Source organism: Bubalus kerabau, chromosome 22, assembly GCF_029407905.1.
Source record: "Bubalus kerabau isolate K-KA32 ecotype Philippines breed swamp buffalo chromosome 22, PCC_UOA_SB_1v2, whole genome shotgun sequence".
Classification (NCBI taxonomy): domain Eukaryota; kingdom Metazoa; phylum Chordata; class Mammalia; order Artiodactyla; family Bovidae; genus Bubalus; species Bubalus kerabau.
The window spans coordinates 1,907,736-1,931,666 of record NC_073645.1 but is presented as its reverse complement, the minus strand read 5'-3'; the positions used below and the strand labels follow the sequence as shown (position 1 = coordinate 1,931,666).

General features: G+C 37.3%; 2 pseudogenes; both read left to right on the top strand.

The window, feature by feature from the left end:
* The first annotated feature begins 1,169 nt into the window (after positions 1-1,169).
* Positions 1,170-2,079, top strand: LOC129636987 (olfactory receptor 1030-like; annotated as a pseudogene).
* Positions 2,080-2,706: 627 nt separating this feature from the next.
* On the top strand, positions 2,707-6,000 carry LOC129636895 (olfactory receptor 5M9-like; annotated as a pseudogene).
* The last annotated feature ends 17,931 nt before the right edge of the window (positions 6,001-23,931 follow it).

The following is a 23,931-nucleotide window of genomic DNA, read 5'->3' as shown; positions in this document are numbered from 1 at the left end:
CAGACAGCCATTTTTCTTTTTTGCATTTCTTTTCCATGGGGATGGTCTTGATCCCTGTCTCCTGTACAATGTCACAAACCTGCGTCCAATAGTTCATAGGCATTTTGTCTATCAGATCTAGTCCCTTAAATCTATTTCTCACTTCCACTGTATAATCATAAGGGATTTGATTTAGGTCATACCTGAATAGCCTAGTGGTTTTCTGGAATCAAGATTGCCGGGAGAAATATCAATAACCTCAGATATGCAGATGACACAACCTTATTGGCAGAAAGTGAAGAGGAACTAAAAAGCCTCCTGATGAAAGTGAAAGTGGAGGGTGAAGAAGTTGGCTTACTGCTCAACATTCAGAAAAAAAAGATCATGGCATCTGGTCCCATCACTTCATGTCAAATAGATGGGGAAATGGTGGAAACAATGTCAGATTTTATTTTTGGGGGCTCCAAAATCACTGCAGATGGTGATTGCAGCCATGAAATTAAAAGATGCTTACTCCTTGGAAGAAAAGTTATGACCAACCTAGATAGCATATTGAAAAGCAGAGACATTACTTAGCAAACAAAGGTCCGTCTAATCAAGGCGATGGTTTTTCCAGTGGTCATGTATGGATGTGAGAGTTGGACTGTGAAGAAAGCTGAGTGCCAAAGAATTGATGCTTTTGAACTGTGGTGTTGGAGAAGACTCTTGAGAGTCCCTTGGACTGCATGGGGATCCGACCAGTCCATTCTAAAGGAGATCAGCCCTGGGATTTCATTGGAAGGAATGATGCTAAAGCTGAAACTCCAGTAGTTTGGCCACCTCATGTGAAGAGTTGACTAATTGGTAAAGACTCTGATGCTGGGAGGGATTGGGGACAGGAGGAGAAGTGGATAACAGAGGATGAGATGGCTGGATGGCATCACCAACTCGATGGGCATGAGTTTGTGTGAACTTCGGGAGATGGTGATGGACAGGGAGGCCTGGTGTGCTGCAATTCATGGGGTCACAAAGAGTAGGACACGACTGAGCGACTGAACTGAACTGAGGTTATTTCTTTATTTCACATGTATTTGCAAGTCTGAAAGAAGGAATAAGTATTAGATCACATGATGCAGGAAATGGAAAAATGATAAAAGACAAATGAATTTTATTTCCATTGCTTTAGCCATTGTTGGAAGCTGAGCAACATGATGTTAAAGAAAAACTATACAGAGGTGAGTGACTTTATCCTCCTGGGACTGACAGATTGAACTGATTTGCAGCCTGTTTTTTTCATGGTCTTCCTAGTCATCTACCTGATCATAGTCATTGCCAATGTGAGCATGATTTTGTTAATCAGAACTGACTCAAAGCTTCAGACTCCAATGTACTTCTTCCTCAGCCACCTCTCTTTTGTATATCTCTGTTATGCCACCAATGTTCCTCCTCAGATGCTGGTCAATATTTTTTCAAAGAGAAAAAATATTTCCTTCCTTGGTTGAGTCATACAATTTCACTTTTTCATTGCCCTGGTGATCACAGATTATTATATTTTGGCAGTGATGGCTTCTGATTGCTATGTGGCCATCTGCAAGATGTCCTGAGATGTCTGCCTCTCTCACGTTGCTGCTCCTTCAGCTTTGCAAATGGTCTTGCCCAGACCATTCTGATGCCCTGTCTCTCCTTCTGTGGACCCAACGAAATCGAACACTTTTACTATGCAGACCCATCTCTCCTAGTACTGGCCTGCTCAGATATTTATGTCAAAGAGACTGCGATGTTTGTGGTGGCTGATTTCAACCTCACGTGTTCTCTCACCATCATCCTCATCTCCTACATTTTCATTTTCACAACCATTCTGCATTTCCACTCTGCAGAAGGGAGGCACAAGGCCTTTTTTACCTGTGGGTCTCACCTGACGGCTGTCACTATATTTTATGGACACTGTTCTGCATACATCTGAGACCCCTTTCTGAGACATCTGTAGAACAGGGAAAAATTGTAGCTGTTTTTTGTATGTTTGTGAGTCCTATGCTAAATCCTTTGATCTACAGCCTTCGCAACAAAGATGTTAAAAGAGCATCAAGGAAAGTAATTCAAAGGAAATTGTTCACGAAATAGGGCAAATATTTTGGTCACAGGTATTTAACATATCTGTATGCTATGAGCATTTATTGAACATTTTAAATTAAGTCATTTTTTTGTCTTTTGTAATTAGCCTATTATATTTACAAGAATTTGTCAAATTATTAGCTTGTGTTGCCTTAATTTAGTTAGAATGAATACTGCACAGAAATTAAAATACAAGACCAGACAGATTATTATTGCTCTATAAAATTGATAAAGGACAGAAAATTCTATTGGCAGTACTCAGAGGGATATGGATAAGGCAATGGCAACCCACTCCAGTACTCTTGCCTGGAAAATCCCATGGACAGAAGAGCCTGGTAGGCTGCAGTCCATGGGGTCGCTAAGAGTTGGACACGACTGAGCGACTTCACGTTCATTTTTCACTTTCATGCATTAGAGAAGGAAATGGCAACCCACTCCAGTGTTCTTGCCTGGAGAATCCCAGGGACGGGGGAGCCTGGTGGGCTGCTGTCTCTGGGGTAGCACAGAGTCAGACACGACTGAAGAAACTTAGCAGCAGCAGCAGAATACTGATAAACATGACTCAAAATTTTCAAGAATAAATCCATTCATTTCTTTTAATTTGTCCATAGGCAATGCAGACTGGTCTAAGTCAAGGCAATGCCAAATTTCACAGATGTGACAGAATTTGTTCTTCTAGGGTTGACCAGTCATCAGGAGCTTCAAGTTCTCTTTTTTGTGGTGTTTCTAGTAGTTTACATGATCACTCTGATAGGGAACATTGGTATGATTATTTTGATCAGCATCAGCCTCCAGCTTCAGAGCTACATGTACTTTTTCTTGAGTCATTTGTCTTTTGTGGATGTGTGGTTCTCTTTCAATGTCACTCTGAAGATGCTGGAAAACTTACTATCAGAGACAAAAACCATTTCCTATGTGGGGTGCTTGGTGCAGTGTTACTTCTTCAGAGCCCTTGTCCACGTGGAAGTATATATCTTGGCTGTGATGGCCTTTGATTGCTACATGGCCACCTGCAACCTTCTGCTTTATGGCAGTAAAATGTCCAGGACTGTCTGTGCTCATCTCATCTCTGTGCCATACGTCTATGGGTTCTCTGATAGCCTAATCTGCACACTGTGGACATATGGCCTGTATTTCTATGGAAACTTTGAAATCAACCACTTCTATTGTGCTGACCCTCCTCTTATCAAGATTGCCTGTGGAGGGGTCCACATTAAAGAATACATCCCAGGGATGCAAGGATTCTTCAATATCCACAAATCAATCAATGTAATACACCACATTAACAAATTGAAAAATAAAAACCATATGATTATCTCAATAGATGCAGAGAAAGCCTTTGACAAAATTCAACATCCATTTATGATGAAAACTCTCCAGAAAGCAGGAATAGAAGGAACATGCCTCAACATAATAAAAGCTATATATGACAAACCCACAGCAAACATTATCCTCAATGCTGAAAAATTGAAAGCATTTCCTCTAAAGTCAGGAACAAGACAAGGGTGCCCACTTTCACCATTACTATTCAACATAGTTTTGGAAGTTTTGGCCACAGCAATCAGAGCAGAAAAAGAAATAAAAGGAATCCAAGTTGGAAAAGAAGAAGTAAAGCTCTCACTATTTGCAGATGACATGATCCTCTACATAGAAAACCCTAAAGACTCCACCAGAAAATTACTAGAACTAATCAATGACTATAGTAAAGTTCCAGGATATAAAATCAACACCCAGAAATCCCTTGCATTCCTATACACTAATAATGAGAAAACAGAAAGAGAAATTAAGGAAACAATTCCAGTCACCATTGCATCAGAAAGAATAAAATACTTAGGAATATATCTACCTAAAAAAACTAAAGACCTATATATAGAAAACTATAAAACACTGGTGAAAAAAATCAAAGAGGACACTAACAGATGGAGAAATATACCATGTTCATGGATTGGAAGAATCAATATAGTGAAAATGAGTATACTACCCAAAGCAATTTATAGATTCAGTGCAATCCCTATCAAGCTACCAACGGTATTCTTCACAGAGCTAGAACAAATGATTTCACAATTTGCATGGAAATACAAAAAACCTCGAATAGCCAAAGCGATCTTGAGAAAGAAGAATGGAACTGGAGGAATCAACCTACCTGACTTCAGGCTCTACTACAAAGCCACAGTTATCAAGACAGTATGGTACTGGCACAAAGACAGAAATATAGATCAATGGAACAAAATAGAAAGCCCAGAGATAAATCCACGCACATATGGACACCTTATCTTTGACAAAGGAAGCAAGAATATACAATGGATTAAAGACAATCTCTTTAACAAGTGGTGCTGGGAAATCTGGTCAACCACTTGTAAAAGAATGAAACTAGAGCACTTTCTAACACCATACACAAAAATAAACTCAAAATGGATTAAAGATCTAAACGTAAGACCAGAAACTATAAAACTCCTAGAGGAGAACATAGGCAAAAAAACACTCTCTGACATACATCACAGCAGGATCCTCTATGACCCACCTCCCAGAATATTGGAAATAGAGGCAAAAATAAACAAATGGGACCTAATTAACCTTAAAAGCTTCTGTACATCAAAGGAAACTATAAGCCAGGTGAAAAGACAGCCTTCAGAATGGGAGAAGACAATAGCAAATGAAGCAACTGACAAACAACTAATCTCGAGAATATACAAGCAACTCCTACAGCTCAACTCCAGAAAAATAAGTGACCCAATCAAAAAATGGGCCAAAGAACTAAATAGACATTTCTCCAAAGAAGACATACAGATGGCTAACAAACACATGAAAAGATGCTCAACATCACTCATTATCAGAGAAATGCAAATCAAAACCATTATGAGGTACCATTTCATACCAGTCAGAATGGCTGCGATCCAAAAGTCTACAAGTAATAAATGCTGGAGAGGGTGTGGAGAAAAGGGAACCCTCTTACACTGTTGGTGGGAATGCAAACTAGTACAGCCACTATGGAGAACAGTGTGCACATTCCTTAAAAAACTGGAAATAGAACTGCCTTATGATCCAGCAATCCCACTGCTGGGAATACACACTGAGGAAACCAGAAGGGAAAGAGACACGTGTACCCCAATGTTCATCGCAGCACTGTTTATAATAGCCAGGACATGGAAGCAACCTAGATGTCCATCAGCAGATGAATGGATAAGAAAGCCATGGTACATATACACAATGGAGTATTACTCAGCCATTAAAAAGAATACATTTGAATCAGTTCTAATGAGGTGGATGAAACTGGAGCCGATTATACAGAGTGAAGTAAGCCAGAAAGAAAAACACCAATACAGTATACTAACGCATATATATGGAATTTAGAAAGATGGTAACAATAACCCTGTATGCGAGACAGCAAAAGAGACACTGATGTATAGAACAGTCTTATGGACTCTGTGGGAGAGAGAGAGGGTGGGATGATTTGGGAGAATGGCATTGAAACATGTAAAATATCATGTATGAAACGAGTTGCCAGTCCAGGTTCGATGCACGATACTGGATGCTTGGGGCTGGTGCACTGGGACGACCCGGAGGGATGGTATGGGGAGGGAGGAGGGAGGAGGGTTCAGGATGGGGAGCACATGTATACCTGTGGCGGATTCGTTTTGTTATTTGGCAAAACTAATACAATTATGTAAAATTTAAAAATAAAATAAAAAAAAAATAAAGAATACACCCACATGTGGGTCCCACCTGACAGCTGTTACCATGTTTTATGGGACTCTCCTCTTCATGTATCTCAGGAGGCCCACTGAAGAGTCTGTGGAGCAGGGGAAGATGGTGGTTGTGTTTTACACCACAGTGATTCCCATGCTGAATCCCATGATCTACAGTTTGAGGAACAAAGATGTGAAAGAGGTGGTCAACAAAGCAATCATCAAGGCAAACTTGAGGCAGTGAACCTGCAGGACATAATCCCGTGTATACCACTTCCTGTTATAAATGTCCAGGCATATAAATTCCCTGTTTAAAATAGACTGTGTACAGGCGACACTTAAATATGCTAAGAGGTCCAGTCTAACACAGCGATGGCTTATCCATGAATGAACTCTCAGGACTAGGCCTCCTTTATCTACATATGCAAACATACTAACACTGCCCTATTACTGTTAGTCACAGTGTATGTAAAATTATGCTAAGTGTAGTCATCAGATAACTCATAAATACTCATAAATATTTGGATAAGCACATGTTAATTTGGAGGCATCTTTGTAAGAGTTGAATATGATTTCTTAAGATATTTTCTATATATAATTGCTCTTCACTTGTTTTACAAGTAATATATAATTTCATGAGAAAATATTAAGACTTCATCACTTTTCCATGAATATAAAAGTTGGTGTATCCTCATTTACCAAAAATGCTTTCAATAACATTCATACATGCATGGACTTTTGAAAACAAAAATGTATTCAGAATCTTCAACTAGTGCCATGAATCAATCAGAAGGTTAATTCTCAGAATGTATTGCTCTATAATTAACACTATTTGTGTTTCAAACAATCTGTTGACTCACTGTAATTCTACTCTTTGGTTTGGATTTGGCTAGTTGTTTTTCTCTTTATTAATTTAAATAGGTGAAAAATTTTGACTAAAGCCTATCATGTCCTTCTCATAGTTTAAAAAGATGAAGCAATATGGATTTTTGTCATTTAAAATCTAACTTCTATGCACTGGCCTTTTCATTAGAGGATGCTAATTTATTGTGAACCATGTTGATCAATCAAAAGAAAATAAATTTGACATATTCTTGTGTTAAAAAAAAAAAAAATAAAATAAAATCTAACTTTTGATCAGAAGAATGTCCTATTAAACATTTGATTGCTATGATGAAGCTATTGTTTGATTCCAAATTCTTGTCACTAACATTACATTTTTAGGTCTGTGTTTAGTTGCTTAATTCAAGCTTTTAATAACTAGTGTGGATCAACCAGATAAGAATCTCTGTAAAACCAAATGCCATTGCACCAGACATGTGTTAAAATGTGATCAGTGCAGCTCAAACTGATATCCGTTGGGATCTGATTACAAGTTTACTATTCAATTTATGTTGATTGGTGTCCACTTAATCTACCTTCATTCTTAATATAAGTAGAATATTTTTTTTGTCCCTGTTGACTCTTGTTAATAATACCAGCATAAAAGCAAGTCAGAAGCAGAAGTAATTTCTCATTGAATGATTTGTATTCTTATTTAAGGGCTAATCCAATTAAAAGGGGTGCACAATTGAACATGTGTAGAAAGACTTTGAGAAGTAATGTTTACTTGTGGTAATATCGCTGGAAAGATGTATTCATTTAAGCCCAGAAAGTATTGTTACTCAGGCTAATTTACAATTGCCTACAAGCAACATTTCCTCAGATTGGTTCTGAGAAAAGGCAGATGGTGGTAGGAGAGTTCTTTTTCATAACTTTAGGTTCTGAGCAGGAAGAAAATGTACCATTTTATTAGTATTGCAAACTACATTAACAATTTTTTTAATGTTTTCAAATCACCCAAGTTTGCTTCTAACAAGTTGGTGTCAAGTATGAAATGATAGGCTGTTCAAGAAACAATTTGACAGAGATCATTATAACTTGACCCTTTAAGATCACATTTTCTGTATCCTTATGGCAGACATATTCCTCAGTGTCCACTATTTTATATTTTATTTTATAAGTAAAACATCTGTCATCCAGCTGTTAACCACCGTTCCCATTGTCCCTTGTCAGTGAGGTACATAATGTTATCAAGTCTTGGCAATGAGCCATCAGTAGAAAGTGGTGCCTGAAACCTAAAAATCATCTTCTCTATGTTAAAGCCATTAGATACAGACTTTTTTCTCCTTCTTCCCACTCGAAAATGTTGCCACCGAAATGATCACTTTTTAGACAAAGATGGAAACCATATATTGAGGGTCTAATTGCCTTTCCCAAATCCCTTAACTCATACTGCTGCCTGAGAAAGAAATAAATTATTTTATCAAGTCACTGCATCTTGGGAGTTCACTTAGCTATAGTGCTATATTTGCTCTTATAATACTTTCCATAAACATATCCTTGGCACTTCACCTCTCCATCTTACCACTCACTAGGATGATTTTTACCTGAGAATGATCAAGTCTCTTCAGAAACTATTCTGGTATTGAGAGCAGGGCATCTTGTCTTCTGTCTTGACCAGAAGGAGAAAAACTCAAGCTTCTGATCTATATTAGATATTAAGTTATATATACCTTTGTCCTAACTACTTGATGAGTTCTTGGGCTTGTTATGACCTTTAAGTCTCCAGTTGTCACATTAATTTGTTTTGTATTCCTTTTGACCCACCATCTAGGCCATTTCACTAGCCTTTTTAGGTACTTACAAGCCTCTTTCTTAAGCTTAGGAAATCTCAGCTATTTTTTTTTCCTGCACTGTGCTTGCAGGTGCAGATAAGGTGTGTTTTCACCAGACATTTGAGCCAGCACATCTTTAACTGTCTTTACTTATTAGTGGGGCTTCCCCAATGGCTCAACAGTAAAGAATTATCTGCAAGGCAAGAGACACGGTTTCAATCCCTGGGGGGAACATCCCCTGGAGAAGGAAATGGCAACCCACTCCAGTATTCTTGCCTGGAAAACCCCATGGACAGAGGAACCTGGCAGGTTACTGAGTGAGTGAACAGCAACAAATAGTTTTACATTAATTATTTTCAACACATAATCAGGAATGCTTTCTAAATTATCTGGCACATTTTTAGTGTAACAATAGCATGCACTCCTGCAAAAAGGTAGCCATCTCTTTGGCAAGAGAAATAGCAATTATATGGAAGTGGTACTCTTATCATGATGTTCAACTTGCATGATGTGGTTTTTGAGAATTCTATACCTCTTTTCACTTCTGAGGCTAAAGAAGATAACTAGCTAATTTTAATTTCAAGAGTAAAGTTAAAAAAAAGAAAACCTCTCACCATAGCAAATTAAAATGAAGTGTGCAAAATAGAAAGAATAACACCTTACTTTCCCCCTAAACATTTTACCCAAAGGGAAGCTTCGTTTCTTGTTGTTGTTTTTTAACAAGTTACTGTGAGTAGTCAGAAAATGTGTCCTTTTAGTTTTTCCTCCTCTTTCTCAGCTTAATGCAATGACTTGTACCTAATGTGCTTTCCAGAAAAAAACAAAACAAAAACATATATACGTGTGTGTTAAGTTACTTCAGTTGTGTCTGACTCTTTGTAACACTATGGACTGTAGTCTGCAAGGATCTTCTGTCCACAGGATTCTCCAGGCAAGAAAAGTTCAGTGGGTTGCTGTGCCCTCCTCCAGGGAATCTTCCCAACCCAGGAATCGAAACTGCATCTCCTTTGGCTCCTGCACTGCAGGCAGGTTCTTTACCGCTGAGCCACTGGAGAAGCCCATATAAATATATATATATATATATATATATATATATATATATATATATATATACACACACACACACACACATACATGCACATACATACATACATACATACACACACATATATACATACATACATATATGGTAAATCATCCACCTGCAATGCAGGAGACCCAAGTTCGATTCCTGTGTTGGAAAGATCCCCTGGAGAAGGAAATGCCAACCCACTCCAGTATTCTTGCCTGGAGAATCCCATGGACAGAGGAGCCTGGCAGGCTACAGTCCATGAGATCGCAAGAGTCGGACACAACTTAGTGACTAAACCACCACCATATACATATATACATACATATGCATATATACAAACACACACATACTTACACAGAAGTACATACATAAAATATGACGTGAAAGCTGTTTTCCCCCATTCATTTATTTTCCTCTCGCTAGAGGCAAAACCCAGCTTGTGAAAGATATGTTTCAACTAACTTATCTTCCTGAACAGACATCTTAACAGAGCTACTGGCACTACAGCTCACCATTCTGGCAAAAGAATGGAAAAAATGATAAAATATTGATCTGAACATCATTTACCCATTTCCATGATGGTCATATAATAACTCTAGTCTCAGTTTGGTCTTCCATGATAAATATCAATTTTAATATTTTAGAGGTAATTAGCAGAAATTTTGATACTGAGTTACTTTTCTATGAGCATACATTTAAATCAGACTTGTTTTTTTTAATATTTCTTCTTTGTAATAAAAGGAAAAAGATGTCAAATCCACACAGCCTCATCAATTTTGAAAAAAAGAGAAAAAACTCCCTCTTTTGTGAATTACTTTCAGCCACAAATGTCTCTTTTTACATTTTTTTAAACGATCAAAAGTTTCTCCTGAGAGAAAGACAACACTCATACATAAAAATGCTCTTCTTCCTTAGGAATTGGCTTCCACACTTTCATCAACAAAGTGTTTCCTTCTAAAGGAAACCCAAGTCTTTGGCAGAAGTCAAAGAGGATATTTTATTTGGAGTGGGCTAAGAAAGTATTCCATTATTGTGTATACATGTCAGCTACATCCAGTTGGAGCAGAGTTAGACAGGGTCATCTACTTTCCTTTAAATGGTGAAAAGTGGAGAGGCTTGGAAAAGGAGGGTTATGGAAATGACTGACAGTACCTCTTAATCTACTTGGTTGTGGAAGAAATCTTCCCCTGAAGGTTGGAATACTGAGGTTACCTGAATGTGTGAAGTAGGCCTTTATAAAATGCAGTCTCTATTCCTTGGGGAGTTAATTCCTAATATTAACCAGACATAACTGAACCAGGTTCACTGACCCTCCAGGGTGCAACTGTGATTAGAAAGCTTCAATTAGATTCATGTTGATATATGGCAAAACCAATAAAATATTGTAAAGTTAAAAAATAAAATAAAAAATAAAAAAGTCTAAAAAATAAAGATAACAGTAGGTCTTATTTTAAACTTAGAATGTTGTGAAGTAATTAGTCTTCAATTAAAATAAATAAATAAATTTTTAAAAATAAGAAATATAAATTATAATGATGTCATCATAAAAACACTAATCCTTGATTCAGTTCAGTTCATTCATTCAGTTATGTCCAACTCTTTACAGCTCCATGGACTGCAGGATGCCAGGCTTCCCCTATCCATTACCAACTCCTGGAGCTTACTCAAACTCATGTCCATCAAGTCAGTAATGCCATCCAACCATCTGATATTCTGTCAGTCCCTTCTCCTCCCACCTTCAATTTTTCCCAACATCAGGGTCTTTTCTAGTGAGTCAGGTCTTAGCATCAGGTGGCCAAAGTATTGGAGTTTCAGCTTCACCGTTGGTCCTTCCAATGTGATTCAGGACTGATTTACTTTAGGATAGCCTGGTTAGATCTCCTTGCTGTCCAAGGGATTCTCAACAGTCTTTTCCAACACTACAGTCCAAAAGCATCAATTCTTCAGCTCTCAGCTTTCTTTATACTCCAACTCTCATATCATTCCATGACTACTGGAAAAACCATAGCTTTGACTAGGACCTTTGTTGGCAAAGGTCTGCTTTTTAATAGGCTCTCTAGGTTGATAATAGCTTTTCTTCCAAGGAGCAAGGTTTTTTTAATTTCATGGCTGCAGTCACCATCTGCAGTGATTTTGGAGCCCCCAAAATAAAGTCTGTCACTATTTCCATTGTTTCCCCATCTATTTGCATCAAGTGATTGGACTGGATGCCATGATATTTGTTTTCTGAATGTTCAGTTTTAAGCCAACTTTTTCACTCTCATCTTTCACTTTCATCAACAGGCTCTTTAGTTCTTCACTTTCTGTCATAAGGGTGGTGTAATCTGCATACCTGCTGTTATTGATATTACTCCCAACAATCTTGATTCCAGCTTGTGTTTCATCTAGCCTGGCATTTCTCATGATGTACTCTGCATATAAGTTAAATAAGCAGGGTGACAATATACAGCCTTGACGTACTCAATTCCTGATTTGGAACCAGTGTGTTGTTCCATGTCCAGTTCTAACTGATGTTTCCAGATCTGCAAACAGATTTCTCAGGATGGCCACCAGTTTAGGTGGCCTGGTATTCCCATCTCTTTAAGAATTTCCACAGTTTGTTGTGATCCACACAGTCAAAGGTATTGGCATAGTCAGTAAAAGAGAAGTAGATATATTTCTGGAACTCTCTTGCTTTTTCTATGATCCAATGGATGTTGACAATTTGATATCTGGTTCCTCTGCCTTTTCTAAATCCAGTTTGAACACCTGGAAGTTCACAGTTCACAAATATTTGAAGCCTGGCTAGGAGAATTTTGATCATTACTTTACTATCGTGTGAGATGAGTGCAATTGTGCGGTAGTTTGAGCATTCTTTGACGTTGCCTTTCTTTGGGATTGGAATGAAAACTGACCTTTTCCAGTCCTGTGGCCACTGCTGAGTTTTCCAAATTTGCTGGCATATTTACTGCAGCACTCTCAGAGCATCATCTTTTAGGATTTGAAAAGTTCAACTGGAATTTCATCACCTCCATTAGCTCTGTTCGTAGTGATGCTTCCTAAGGCCCACTTGACTTCACATTCCAGGATGTCTGGCTCTAGGTGAGTGATCATGCCATAGTGATTATCTGAGTCATGAAGAGCTTTTTGTATAGTGCTTCTGTGTATTCTTGCCTCCTCTTCTTAGTATCTTCCGCTTCTGTTAGATCCATACAATTTCTGTCCTTTATTGAGCCCATCTTTGTATGAAACATTCCCTTGGTATCTCTAATTTTCTTGAAGAGATCTCTAGCTTTTCCCATGCTAATGTTTTCCTCTATTTCTTTGCATTGATCACTGAGGAAGTCTTTATTTTCTCTCCTTGCTATTCTTTGGAACTCTACATTCAAAGCAATGTATCTTTCCTTTTCTCTTTTGCCTTTAGCCTCTCTTCTTTTCTCAGCTATTTGTAAGGCCTCCTCAGCAACCATTTTGCTTTTTTGAATTTAGTTTTCTTGTGGATGGTCTTGTTCATTGCCTCCTGTGCAATGTTACGAACCTCTGCCCACAGTTCTTCAGGAACTCTGTCTATCAGATCTATTCCCTTGAATCTATTTGTCACTTCTGCTATGTAATTGTATGGGATTTGACTTAGGTCATACTTGAATCATCTGGTGGTTTCCCCAACTTTCTTCAATTTAAGCCTGACTTTGTCAATAAGGAGTTCACGCTCTGAACCACAGTCAGCTCCAAGTCTTGTTTTTGCTGACTGTATAGAGCTTCTCCATCTTTGGCTACAAAGAATATAATTCAATCTGATTTTGGTATTGACCATCTGGTGATATCCAAGTGTAGAGTCTTCTCTTGTCTAATTGGAAGAGGGTGTTTGATATGACCAGTGAGTTCTCTTGGAAAAACTCTATTAGCTTTTGCCCTGCTTCATTCTGTACTCCAAGGCCAAACTTGCCTGTTACTCCAGGTATCTCTTGGCTTCCTACTTTTGCATTCCAGTCTCCTATAATGAAAAGGACATCTTTTTTGGGTGTTAGTTCTAGAAGGTCTTGTAGGTCTTCATCAGTTCAGTTCAGTCGCTCAGTCATGTCTGAGTCTTTTACCCCATGAACAGCAGCACGCCAGGCCTCCCTGTCCATCACCAACTTCCAGAGTCTACCCAAACCCATGTCCACTGAGTCAGTGATACCATCCAACCATCTCATTGTCTATAGTCCCCTTCTCCTCCTGCCCCAAATCCCTCCCAGCATCAGGGTCTTTTCAAATGAGTTAGCTCTTTGCATCAGGTGGCCAGAGTAGTGGAATTTCAGCTTCAACATCAGTTCTTCCAATGAAGACCCAGGACTGATCTCCTTTAGGATGGATTGGTTGGATCTCATTGCAGTCCAAGGGACTCTCAAGAGTCTTCTCCAACACCACAATTCAAAAGCATCGATTCTTCTGGGCTCAGCTTTCTTTATAGTCCAACTCTCACATCCATACATGACTACTGGATAAACCATAACCTTGACTAGATGGACCTTTGTTGACAAAGTAATGTCTCTGCTTTTTAAAATGCTGTCTAGGTTGGTCATAACTTTCCTTCCAAGGAGTAAGCATCTTTTAATTTCATGGCTCCAGTCACCATCTGCAGTGATTTTGGAGCCCCTCAAAATAAAGTCTGTCACTGTGTCCACTGTTTCCCCATCTATTTGCCATGAAGTGATGGGACCAGATGTCATGATCTCATTTTTCTGAATGTTGAGCTTTAAGCCTTCATAGAGCTGTTCAACTTCAGCTTCTTCAGCATGACTGGTCGAGGCATAGATTGGTGTTTTTTTTTTTGTTGTTTGTTTTTTTTGTTTGTTTTTTAATTGTGATATTGAATCTTTTCCTTTGAAACAAACAGAGATCATTCTTTCATTTTTTGAGATTGCATCAAATACTGAATTTTGGACTCTTATGGAGTATAATGGCTACTCCATTTCATCTAAGGGATTCTTGCCCACAGTAGGAGATATAATGGTCATCTGAGTTAAATTCACCCATTCCAGTCCATTTTAGTTCACTGATTCCTAAAATGTTGATATTCACTCTTGCCATCTCCTGTTTGAATGCTTCCAATTTGCCTTGATTCATGGACCTAACATTCGAGGTTCCTATGCAATATTGCTTTCTACAGCATCAAACTTAACTTCCATCACCAGTTATGTCCATAACTGGGTGTTGATTTTGCTTTGACTCTGTCTCTTCATTCTTTTTTTTTGAACTTTAATTTTATTTTATTTTTAAACTTTACATAACTGTATTAGTTTTGCCAAATATCAAAATGAATCCACCACAGGTATACATGTGTTCCCCATCCTGAACCCTCCTCCCTCCTCCCTCCCCATTCTGGAGTTATTTCTCCACCGATCTCCAGTAGCATATTGAGCACGTCCCAACCTAGGAAGTTCACCTTTCAGTGTCCTATCCATTTGCCTTTTTATAATGTTTATGGGGTTCTCAAGGCAAGAATACTGAAGTGGTTATCCTTGATTGTGCATATCCAATTCAGTTGCTTGAAACAAAACAAGAAAAAGCAAAAAAAAAACAAAAACAAAAACAAAAAACAAAGTGGTAAACTATTTAAATATCCCAACTGTTTCCAATGCATTGTCATCATTTGTTCACATTTGTCTCTTCCATTCCCTGTGACTTTCCTAGTTGAGGGAATTCTGATTCAAATTATTTGCTTTACATCTACTAACTGTTTTTCACCTAGATGTTGTAAATCATAAGTTGTTTTCTTTATTCTTTGCTATGTGTAGACATAAGAACAATAAATACCCTCTGTCTACATCATATATCATTAAAATTCAACTTTTAAAATTACATAGCATTAATTTGTTGTGTGACCTGTGGCAAGAATCTAAGCTATTGTTTTTCCACACAGCAAACTAACTTCCCTAACATTATTAATTTAATAATCATCCCTTTCTTATTAATTTATAATTAACATGATTTTAAAAATATTGCCTCATTTACTAAAATAACTCAATAAAATCCATGAGTTTAGAGTTTCAGAAAACTTGATAGGTATAGGGCATTTTTATATATGCTTTACTTTATGAAAAGAAAATGTTTTTTTAGAACATAAATAAAGTATAGTTGACACCTGAACAATACAGGTTTGAACTGTATGGATCCACTTATATGCCATTTTCTTTTCAATAAATACTACTAGAGTCCTACTTTATTCAAAGTTGGTTGACTCTTCAGATGAAGAACTGCATATCTAATGCAAAATTGAGGCAAATTGTACAACAAGTGGGGTTTATGTCCCTAATCCTACATTGCTCAAGGGTCAAATATATATGTATGCATCATAATAAAATTTGATATACAGAAAAATATGAAAAAAATATACAGTATAGATCATACAGTACAGGTAACTACTCTTTAAGTTTGAAGACAATTCATTTTCCTTCATATTTTAGGTACTTTATTAAAATATGCTCATAGAGTATATGATGATTTACTACTTATACTGCCCCCCCCTTTTTTTTTCCCAGCCAGTCAGTCATTCATCAATATCCAGGGAGGAATGGTTCTAGGACAACTTTCCTCCCTCCCCACCAAATGCAGGGGTGATCAAGTCCCTTATACAAAATGGCATAGCACAGCACAGTTGTCCCTCTAATTCAGAGATTCTGCATCAGTGGATTCACCAACCATGGTTCCTGGATGAATTGCCAAATTCAGGGTCCTCATATATAAGAGCCTGATGATATAGCAAGATTCTGGGCTTCCCTGGTGTCTCAGATGGTAAAGAATCTGCCTGTAATGCAGAAGACCTGGGTTCAATCCCTGGGTCAGGAAGATCCCATGGAGAAGTGAATAGCAACCCATTCCAGTATTCTTGCTTGGAGAGTCCTATGGGCAAAGTAACCTGGCAGACTATAGTTCACAGAGTTGCAAAGAGTTGGACACCAGCTATTAACACTACTATTACTACAATATCAGGATTTTATATACCATGTAAGATTATTTCCAAAATGTTTCTAATACTCTGTTATATATCCAATTTTAATATTTTGTCACTTTTTCTAGTTAGTAAAATGCTTCCCTGGTGGCTCAGTAGTAAAGAATCCACCTGCCAATACAGGAGACATGAGTTCTATCCCTGGGATAGAACCCAAGGAGAAGTAAATGGCAGGGAGATCCACTGGAGAAGGTAATGGCAACCCACTCCAGTATTCTTGCCTGGAAAATTCCATGGAGAGAAGTTGCTAGCTGACTACAGTCCATGGACATGACTTGTCACCAAAAGAGTCAACATGACATCGTGACTAAACAACAACAAATTAGAAAATACTAATCCTATGATAAATTGTCTTACTCAAGATTGGTTTAGAATGATCCAATATTTTTAAGATTAAATAATGAAAATTAGAAATGCTGAATAAAACAATAAGTCTACTTTAACATTTTCCTGTTGTTGTTCAGTCACTAAGTTGTGTCCAACTCTTTTCAACCCCATGGACAGCAGCTTGCCAGTCTTCCCTGTCCTTCACTATTGCCAAGAGTTTGCTCAAACTCATGTACATTCAGTCAGTGATGCCATCCAACCATCTCATCCTCTGTCACCTCCTTCTCCTCCTGCCCTCAAACTTTCTCAGCATCAAGCTCTTTTCCAATGAGTTGACTCTTCACATCAGATGGCCAGATTACTGGAGCTTCAGATTCAACATCAGTCCTTCCAATGAATATTCAGGGTTAATTTTCTTTAGGATTAATTGGTTTGATCTCCTTGCAGTCCAAGGACTCTTAAGAATCTTCTCCGGCATTATAGTTTGAAAGAATAAATTCTTTGACCCTCAAGCTTCTTTATAGTCCAACCATCTCATCCGTACATGACTACTGGAAAAAACAAACAAATACACAAACAGACTTTTACTTACTTTGCTGCAAAATTATCTTTTTTGCAGCACTGTTCTTTGCAAAGTTGTTTGTGTTTGTATGCTGCCTCCTGTGTATGTCTTCCCACTCCTCATGAAATCATTCCAGTCATCCTTTTATTCCATTATTCAATATAAAGTCCACTTAACAAGATCATGCTATTTAATCTATCAGCCATATTTGCCATAGTTTTTCCTTCCTTGATGAATTTTCTTACATTTGAATTTTCATGCCCCCTGAATTTCTTTCTGAATGTTCATCCTCAGTTTCATTGCTGGTTTCTCTTCATTGCCTTGACCTCTAAATGTTGGACACACATAAGTTCAAGTCCTTGTAAATTTCATCTGATTATATCTACACATTTTCCTTTACTTGTTAATTTCATTCAGTCTTATTCCATTTAACAGTGCCCATATGCAAATTGTTCCTAATATAACTCTTCACCTTAGTACATTCTGAATTCTAAACTCTCATATTCAACATCAGATTGATGTCTTTACATGGTAGTGCACTAAGCATCTTAGATTTAGTGTCCAAAACTGAGTTTCTAATACCATTCTCTTTCCTTTCTCAAGTCTATTCTTCTCAAACTCCTCTGAATCCTGTGGTTGCTCCAGGCAAATACCTTGAGTCACTCTTGACTTGGAGGAAATCAGATTGGTGCTTTATTCCAATTTATCTGGCATCGAACTTATTTTACCAGCTAGAATGCTACTCCATGTTTTTATCCATCATCCTTTCAGCTAGCTTCCCTGTTTCCATCCTTTCTCTCTTCAGTTGATTGTAAAGCAGAGTAATTTGTTTAAAGAGGAAATTAGGTTATCTCACTCCCTGGTACAGAATCCTCCAACAGTTGCCCATTTCACCCAGTATAGAAATCAGATTCTTTTTTATTTTTTTTTCAAATTTATTTTGAATTGGAATATAATTGATTTACAATGTTGTATTGATTTCTGCTTTGCAACAATGTTAATCAGCTTTAAGTAGACATATATCTCTTTCTCTTGAGTTTTCCTCCCAGTTTTCCTCTTCATCCCATCCCTCTAGGTCATCACAGAGCACCAAATGAGCTCCCTGTCCTCTACAGCATTTTCCTACTAGCTATCTATTATATACCTGGTGGTGTATACATCTCAATGCCACACTCTCAATTTGCCCCACTCTCTCAGATAGGCAGATGACACTGTTCTAATGGCAGAAAGCAAACAGAAACTAAAGAACCTTCTGATGAAGGTAAATGAGGAGAGTGAGAAAGCTGGCTTCATACTCAGTATTCAAAAAATTAAGGTCTTGGCATCCAATCTCATCACTTCATGGCAAATTGATGGGGGAAAAGTGGAAACAGTGCTAGATTTTATTTTCTTGGGCTCCAAAATTTCTGCAGACTGTGACTGTAGCCATAAAATTAAAAGATATTTGCTTCTTGGGATAAAAGATAATAAATCTAGACAACTTCTTAAAAAGCAGAGACATTATTCTGCTGACAAAGGTCCATATAATCAAAGCTATGATTTTTTTCAGGGGTCATGTAAGGATGTGACAGTTGAACCATAAAGAAGGCTGAGCACTAAAGAATCAATGCCTTCAAATTGCGTTGCTGCAGTAGACTCTTGAGAGTCCCTTGGACTGCAAGAATATCAAACCAGTCAATCCTAAAGGAAATCAACACTGAGTATTCATTGGAAGGACTAAGGAAGAAGATCCAATGATTTGGCCCCCTGATATGAAAAACTGACTCATTGGAAAAGACCCTGATGCTTGGAAAGACTGAGGGCAGGAAGAGAAAGGGGTGACAGAGAATGAGATTGCTGGATGGCATTACTGACTCAATGGATATGAGTTTGAGCAAACTCCAAGAGATGGTGAAAGACAGGGAAGCCTGGCATGCTGCAGTCCATGAGTTTGAAAAGAGCTGGTCATGCTTAGGGGCTGATCAACAACTACTTCTCCTCCTGTGTCCACAAGTCCCTTCTCTAAATCTGTCTCTATTCCTGCCCTGCAGATAGGTTCATCAGCACCATTTTTCTAGATTTCATATATATGCAGTAATATATGATATTTATTTTGATTTTTCTGACTTACTTCATCCTGTATAACAGGCTCTAGGTTAATCAACATCACTTCAAAAATTTTACAAGGGTCCACAGAACAGGGAATGATTAGGCTGTATATGGCTTTCTGACTACACTTATCTTAATTCTTCCCCCTCCCCCATTCCCTTTTTTCTATCTATCTATCTTTCTATCTTTGGGGCATGCAAGCTTGCATGTGTGTGTTCTAGGTTCTTCTGTCCATTGGATAATCCAGGAAAGAATACTGGAGTGGGTTGTCATGCCCTCCCTCAGGGGGAATCTTTCCATCCCAGGGATCAAATCCATGTCTCTTATATCTCCTGCACTGGCAAACTTGTTCTTCACCACTAGAGCCACTTGGGAGACACCATGTTTGCATTTGTTCCCTCTGCCTAGGATACCTTTCTTTGACATCTCAATCTTTCAGCCCCTGGACACTTTCACAGTGTGAAATGTGAGAACACTAGAGTTAGATTATCTAGGCCCAAATTTTGGCTTTGTTGGTATGAGTCATGACAATACTTATTCACGTAACACCCTATGTTTTGCTTTCAACATCTCTGAAACAAAATGGACATAGTAACTGCTTCTGGTGTGGCTTTGAGGATTAAATGTGTGTGTGAACTATGCAAATATAAAGGATATAAATTGTGTAAAAGATCTAGAATTATGTCTGTATTATCATAAATGCCACATCAGCATTAATTGCTAGTACACTACTTCTCTTCCCTAATTTAAGTTTTTTTCCCCAATATCATTTATCATTATACTAAACTTTTAGTTGGTTTGTTCCTTTGTCTTCTCTGTTATTTATCATATGGGAAGAAGTTTTGGTCTCTTATCAGCCTCTTTATATGTGTTTGTTGACACAAACTGGAGACTCAGTGAAGATTCTCAACAGAGTTGTAAGAGTTTATTTTTTTTTTCTGCATTAACATTAATAATTATATATATAGTTTTCACTTGCCAAGCTCATTCTTTAAAAATAATATTTTCTCTTTTATGTCTATTAAATCATTGTTGTTGTTTGGTTGCTATGTCATTTCCAACTCTTTTGCAACCCCAAGGACTGTAACCCACTAGGCTCCTGTGTTCATGTGATTTTCCAGATAAAAATATGAAGTGGGTTGTCATTTCCTTCCACAGAAGGTCTTCCTGACCCAGGGATTGAACTTGTGTTTCCTTCATTGGCAGGCAGATTCTTTATCACTGAGCCACCAGGGAAGCATTAAATCTTTAGTAAATTGTATGTTAATCATTAGTAAAATTTAAATTTTACTAATAATTAAATAAATTAACATAAAAGAGGAAACATCCTTTGAAAATAATGAGATTGGTATTGTTGGGAGTCAAACTGCCAAAACAGTTATGTCAGGAACTACAGATAAAGTGGCTCAAAAATGTTGTCTTTTTGTTGTTGTTGTTTTAATTTCTAAATCAAGTTACATAAGGCTTTTTATTTTCTTTGCCCAGTTTTTGGTACTTAATTTCTAATATATATAGGTTCAATCTTTCTTATTTAACTATGAAGGAGGATACTGCTATTCATGAATAATTCTCTACATATACCTTCATTTGTATTCTTTTAGCTTTTATTTCGGAGAAGCCAATGGCAGCCCATTCCAGTACTCTTGCCTGGAAAATCCCATGGACGGAGGAGCCTGGTAGGCTGCAGTCCATGCGGTCGTGAAGAGTTGGCCACGACTGAGCGACTTCACTTTCACTTTTCACTTTGATGCTTTGGAGAAGGAAATGGCAACCCACTCCAGTGTTCTTGCCTGGAGAATCCCAGGGACGGGGGAGCCTTGTGGGCTGCCGTCTACGGGGTTGTGCAGAGTCAGACACGACTGAAGCGACTTAGCAGCAGCAGCAGCAGCAGCTTTTATTTGGGCTTCCCTGTCAGCTCAGGTGGTAAAGCATCTGCCTGCAGTGTGGAAGACCCTGGTATTAAACACACACACATACACAATTATTTCTCTGATATTTTTAAGCTGAAAATTTGACTTATTCCTTGAAGCAAGTTTTTTATTTGTTTTCACAGAGTAAGTTGATTTGAGGGCTTCCCAGCTAATGATAAAGAAAATGCCTACCAGTGCAGGAGATGCAACAGACACAGGTTCAATCCCTCAGCTTAGAAGATTCCTTGGATTAGGAAATGGCAACCTACTCCAGTATTCTTGCTTGGAAAAGTCTATGGACAAAGGAGCTTGGCAGGTTACAATTCACGCAGTAACAAAGAGTTGGACACAACTGGACACTGGGCACTGGCCCTGACTGGACTTTATTTGGTACCTTCATTATCTTGTTTTTGTTATGATAAGATTTTTGTGCCCTAATTTCTAAAAAAATGATCAAACGATAAATATGAGAATTTTAATCATATTTTGGTTCATAATTTCTATTATAGAGTTATGAAGAAACCAAAACTTTGTCTAATTATTGCAGCTCACACACTATCACCTAATCCAAACTACGCACACATGGTATATGGCATCTTACATTGGTAGTACATATATTTTACATTAGCTATTTCAGTCCTATCTCTGAGTTAGCTTTTACCTAGCTGACTCTTTAGGATTTTTTTTTTTTAATCAGGGAAGTATTAAACCCATTGGTATCCTTTAATGCATTCTAGCAATACCTTCTCTCATATGTTAAAAATCTGAATTATGAAATAAAAACATAGTAGCAGCATTGAATTTGAAAAAAAAATTAATCAGTGATTCTATTACTAAAGTATTTGGTGTTCGTGAATATAAAGTATCTCACCACAAAATTTACAAGTTCCCAAGTACTTATTGCTTGCTCATAATATATAATATGAAAGAAATTAGTTTAATATTTCCATTTCTAGTCAGGTTGCAAAAATTCAAAATATCTGGGAAAACTAAGAAAAATATATATGTTTTTTGTAGCTACCATTCTTTACTTGTCTATTTTAATTGAATAATTGCTGATCATTAAGTAAAGAGAAACTGAAGTCAGAGTGTGCTTAAGTTTCAGTGATGAAACTGTCTCTCTGGGTCTTATTACAAAACTCTTCCCTGCAAACAGAATTCCCTACTGTAATTGCTAAAGGTAGATTTACCTTTTAATCAGTTTCAAGGAGACTTATTAAAATTATGTTTCTCAGCTTTTTCTTGGGGATTTATTAACAGAAACCAATTTCAACAAATAAAGTTTCAACTCAGGATTAATGAATATGGAGTGCAGTTTGAACGTGCTGAAGTAATCGTCTGATTCCTCAGGGATGACTATGTCCTCAGCCTTGAAGCATCTTCCTTTAAGAGATCAAACTGCAGACTGCAGTGGGAAGATTACAGATTTTGGAGCAGGATGTAGGTTTGACTCAAGTTCATCAATTACCTCCCTACACACACTTGGGAAAATCATAAACTCTGAGTCCCAATTAAGAAAGAAAAATACTTATAACACCAGGCACTTTTGATGAGTAAACCTTTCAGTTCAGTTCAGTTGCTTTGCAAACTGCAAATTGATGCTGCTATAATAATTGCAAGTAGAATGATAGTAATGATGATAACTGTGACTAAGATTTATTGGGTCCTAATTATGTGCCAAGCAAGGTTCTAAAAAATCTACATACTTTATATTGTTATTCCTTACAAAACACAATGGTGCAGGAAAAATACTCCCATATATTAGATAAGAGAAACTCAGATAATTTAAATAATTTGTCTCAAGTCATAGCTGATTAAATCATTAGCTAGTATCAAGAATCAAGGTCTAACTGCAGAATGGCTATATATTTCAAAATTAATGCTATCTAAAATTCACAAAAATGCTATTATTGTGTCCCTTTCAGAATGTCTAACAAAATTCTTGGATACTTTAGTCATTTGTAGTAGTATATTAGATAGATGATAGATAGACAAATACATATATACATATATATATCATTAAATTATTTTAAATATCTCAACCAAAGAAATTATTTTTCTTTCCTCAAAAAGAATCCCACTATAAAATCCCTTATCACACCAACATAAACCAGAGAGCAATAAACTGTGAAAGTACATCTCTAAATTCTCTTGTTTTTGAAGTACACACACATCATCTATAATATATATTTTTTTCATTTTGAATTCCATTTTTTCTATCACATTCAGAGCTAACAACTGTAAAGGACAGTTTGAAGGTATATATGTATATATATTTTTTCTTGTGTAAAGATTTGCTGACCTGTATGATACTAGTTTTAATAAAGATGTATTAGTATTTCAAACCACAGGCTGAAACAACTACTTACAGACTTTCAACGATTTTTATCTTTTTACTAAAAAACCTAACTATCATGTAATCAGGTTTTTTGCTATGGAAATTTTCAAACCTCTACATAATTACAAGATTTGATACAATAATTTCCTCCATAAAACCTGCCAGCTTTAACATGTCTGTTCATTGTTAGATATGTTCCATCCATACCTCTTGTTGTTCAGTGGCTCAGTTCATCTCTATGTCCATTC